The following is a 4,741-nucleotide window of genomic DNA, read 5'->3' as shown; positions in this document are numbered from 1 at the left end:
ATTCCGGAGTGCGCAAATTATCTCATTTCATAGCGAGACAAAACTCTTCACTGATTGGTTTATACTTCGTATCGGTAGTGGAATCTGTCCAATCGTGTGAAGTGTAAGTGAAGAATTGCCGTCCCTGACAACGACCGAGTTCAGTTGTGGTATGGAGTTTTTTGTAGGATCAAGGTGCATCTTGGTAGAATGTCCCTGCGTGGTTGACCAAGTGGAGGTTCGAATTCGGGTTTTCGTCTTTCCTCATCCCCCTCCCCACTAAAATGGTAGAGCTAGACCTGTTCCAGGTCAAAACAGTAGGCCTACTAACAAGTAGTTGCGACTCCTTGCGAAGAGTTATTTCACCTCAACAACTCCATGTCAGGGGCGGATCCAGGAATTCTGTAAAGGGGGGGGGGGGGAGTGGGCGCAACTAATATTTCTGGTGCCACTTCCGGTTTCATTTCATTTTTTCTTTTTATTTCTTTTGTTTTTAACGAAAAATAAAGGGAGGGACGTGCGCCGGTTGCGCCCCCTCTGGATCCGCCACTGCATGTTATGTGGGTGCCGAGCACATTGCCCCGATGGAATTGGTGACCGCAAAAAGAATATTTTACCCCTATACTTTGTAAATTATCCCAAATATTATTAAAGAGTTTAAGCTGTAAATGGTAATCCCTTGATATCACCCTTGGTGAATAGGCTCTAAATCGTTCGTAAACCATATAGACGATCAGGGAGGTGAGAGGAAACCTCCCTTGAAAATCGACTACACTAGGCCTATATAGATCTCGAGTGGGCACAATTAAAGCTGCGCTGCTTAACCATTTTTTTTTTCTTTTAAACCCTGTGAGGCCCACTTTGGCTCCTGTAAATACAGTATTTTCGAGGCCAGGCAGCTATAGATCCTGATACGAGTCATTTTTAGTTTTTGGCTGACCTTTGGCCAAATTTTGGCCAACATCGCGGCTATTTTGGTAGTGGCAGATGTGGAGCTGGGCGCACCGGGTGCGCGCCCCCTCTTTATGTTTTTATTAAAACAAAAGAAATAAAAAGAGAAACAAATGGGGGGGTCGCGTGCGCCCCTTTATTATTATTATTTTTTAAAGGTGCATCCCATTTACGGAATTCCTGGATCCGCCCCTGTAGGCCTATTATGTATAGGCCCAGCTATGTACAACCATTTTGATCCCGCGCGGCCTTCCCATGCCATCATTTTGCACAGTATTGGGCCTATACAGGGCTACACGACGCTAATTATCGCACATACCGGAAATTTATTAATTGACCTTGACACTGACCCTGAGGAATGAATTTCATCTCAATCACGAGCGAAATATTTTGTTTTCTCGACGGTCATCTACCGGTATACCCTATCTTGTGTACTTTCCCGGCTAAAGTATTATTGAAATCATCGAGTCGCCCGCATCATGTCAATGCCTGATTGACCCGCCTATATGTTCCTTCGAGTGTTCTCCGATGTTATTTTCATCTCGGCGGGCCTATTCATAATTATCTTCGTCTAATATTGCTAATTATATTTCATTTATACCATCATGCCTAGCTTCTGGTTAATTCTGAAATATAGGTATACGTATGCCTTCGGGGCACTAAGAAGAAAAAGAAGAAGAAAAAAAAGACAAGTAAGAAGAAGAAGAAGAAGAAGTCCTAGTCGCAGTAATAGTAGTAGTAATAGTAGTCGATCGTATAGTAGTAGTATAGCACAGCCACTATAGTAGTACAATGTACTCGTATATATAGTAGTAGAAAAAGAACTCTCTCCCTTTCCCCCTTCCCCCCCCCTCTCTCTCTCTCTCTCTCTCTCTCTCTCTCGAAGAAGAAGAAGAAGAAGAAGAAGAAGAAGACTATCCTAGAAACTAACGGCAGTCCACCCAATACTAGTAACTGCTTTTCGCGATCCGAAATTTGGGATGGATTGTCGCACCATGGACCTACATGGTCGGACCAACAGACCAGTCGACTTAGAACCTACCATTCAGGTTGCTGTTTTCACTTTATTATTATACACTAATGTTAATCAATATCAGTAGAATAAACTTTCCACAGCAGAAATCTCGTCTGAGTTCCTATAGGCATATGGCATAAAGTGCCTTATACCACCCGGTAACACTGCAGATCACGGGTTTGTCCATCAGAGTAGGCATATCATGCATATTGGCCTTCATCATGCAGATGTCATGCACCGCTTGTTCAAGTAAAACCTAGTTTCACATCCTACACATAACCCACGTTTTCACGCGACCATCGGTCCAGAGGATGACTATTGCCACTGAAAAAAATATCAAAATTTCATTTTGTTTCTTACACCTATAATATTATAATAAAAACATCTTTCCACTATACTGGTGAAAGAAGGCAAACATACTATGCAAAAAGGGAAACAGTGATCATGACGATACAGTTCTTAAACTACCAATAAAGAAAGTAACCTAGAGAAAACAAAACCCTGTTGCCTGCATGAAATAAAGATTACTTTTAGAACAAAATGGAAGACTTATCGGAACAATGACAAATTCAAAGGATATGGACATGTATTTATCGATAAGGGAAGCACAAACATATGATGAGAGAGAGAGAGAGAGGGAGTGTGTGTGTGTGTGTGTGTGTGTGTGTGTGTGTATGTGTGTGTGTGTGTGTGTTAGAAGGAGAGAGAGGGAGGGATGGAATTTAGGGGGAAAAGATGGGAGTAAGTGAGAGTGTGGAGTGGAGGGTTTAGCAAAGAGGCTGTTTATATAGAGCCATCAAAAATAGATAGAAAAACAGTTGCGGTGTATGATACATCATTTCAACCATTTCACATATTCTTTGTAAATATCATAACACTCTAAATACACAACATATTTTGAAATTACGGTAAAAAAAGTTGCCTGGTTTCAGAATTCAAAGTATGAAAAGAATACTATAACAAACTAGATTTACGATCATGAAAAATGTAAAAAGAAGAAGAAGAAGAAGAAGAAGAAGAAGAGGAAGAAAAAGAAAAAGAAGAAGAAGAAGAAGAAGAAAAAGAAGAAGAAGAAGAAGAAGAAGAAGAACAGGAAGAAAAAGAAAAAGAAGAAGAAGAAGAATGGTCACTCACGGAGCAACTTAGTGCATCTGCGTTGCATGTTTCCGCATAAAAACCACGAGAACATTAAGGCCTACGGCCATCTATGAGTCTGATGGATGTGATGACAGTTATACACCTGTCTTCAAAATCCTTCAATTGCACAATAAACAACGCAACAGTAAGGGGGTGCCTAAAATAAGTTGAGGTGCCAAACTTTCAGTAGCAACAGTTTAGGAGCTAACAGGGACATGAAAAAAAATAATCTATTGTCAGTGCATTCAAAGCTAAATTGTGGGTGAACAAAACCACGAACTTTTCACCGGAAGTTGCCGGATCCATCAACAAGTAATTCATCAAACGTTCATACCAAATATTAGCGGACACTGACTTCAACTTTGTATTACCACTTGCAGGTTAGCTCGGTCATGTCGGTGTCGCGAAGAACCTTCACATTTCCAACTTTTTTTTTTTTGTTTTTTTGTCGTGAGATAATGAGAAACCTCTTATGAAATATATTATGAAATGTAATTCTAAGAGGGATTCAAAGTTTATTTGATGAAAATTGGTTTTGGTAATGGCTGAGATATCCAAAACAAAGAGATATTTCTTGGGGATAAACTTCGAAAGGCTGGTCTAAGTCTACGTTGCGTAGTTTCTCCAATTCTCTTGATATAAAGCAGGTTCATGTTTTGTATATATTTTTTCCGTTTGCCGTTATGATGTATGCTGTGATGTGCATGATAATAACTGTCTTTCTATCAGATTCATGGAAATAAATTGAATAGAATCTTGATAAAAGGAGTGACCCACCTTATATCATATTTTATTGTTTGAATTTGTTTTTGGATATCTCGCCCATTTCAAAACCGATTTTCATCATAAAAACTTTGAATTCCTCGTAGAAATTATATGCTCTGAAAGTGATTTCTTAGTTTTTCGCAAAAAAAGTGAAAGCTCAATCCTCACCTACATCATATCCTCATCAATACTATAGGGCCTAAATTTTATTTTCCGGCTAGTGATTCGCAAAGACAGCAGTCAAAGCAAAGCTTTTATTAACACGGTATACCATTCATAACGTGTATAATATCATGGACCAGGGGTGTATCCAGGATTTTTTCTGGGGGGGGTCGTAATCAAAATTTTTGGACCTTTACCTTTGCGAGGGAACGGAGCGACCGAGCGGGGGGAGGGTGTGGGAGGGGGGTGTCCCCCCTCCCACGGTAGGGAGTTTTTGAATTTTATATTTTAAAATGGGGCCATTTGGTGCATACAAAAGTGACTTTTTCGGCATGGCAGTGCGGCTTAGAAATAAGGTATGGCATATTAAAACTAAGTTACGAAATTTACGAGGTTTTTGACAATTTGCTGGAACACCACCTGGTCACTTTTTTTCCTGTTGTATATAGGGTAAAAAGCCCTCAAAAAACAAAAATGTCGTTTACAAAAAGTGGACCTTTTGAAAATTTGGGGGGGGGGGGGTCGTACGACCCTCCCGACCCCCCCCCCCCCCCCCCTTGCATACACCCATGTGGACCTCAAAGCTCTATTACCACATCAGGGTTTGTGTGGTGGTCCGTGATGTGTATCGTGCAGTTTTTTGGTTATTTTTTTTTTCTTCTTCTTCCTCTTTTTTCGTGAAATCACATGCTTTGAATGGCAGCAGAACTCTGCTAGTGTGCATTCAAGCGC

Source organism: Diadema setosum, chromosome 15 (assembly GCF_964275005.1).
Source record: "Diadema setosum chromosome 15, eeDiaSeto1, whole genome shotgun sequence".
NCBI classification, from domain to species: Eukaryota; Metazoa; Echinodermata; class Echinoidea; order Diadematoida; family Diadematidae; genus Diadema; species Diadema setosum.
The sequence above is the reverse complement of the archived record's forward strand: the minus strand, read 5'-3'. Positions refer to the sequence as shown.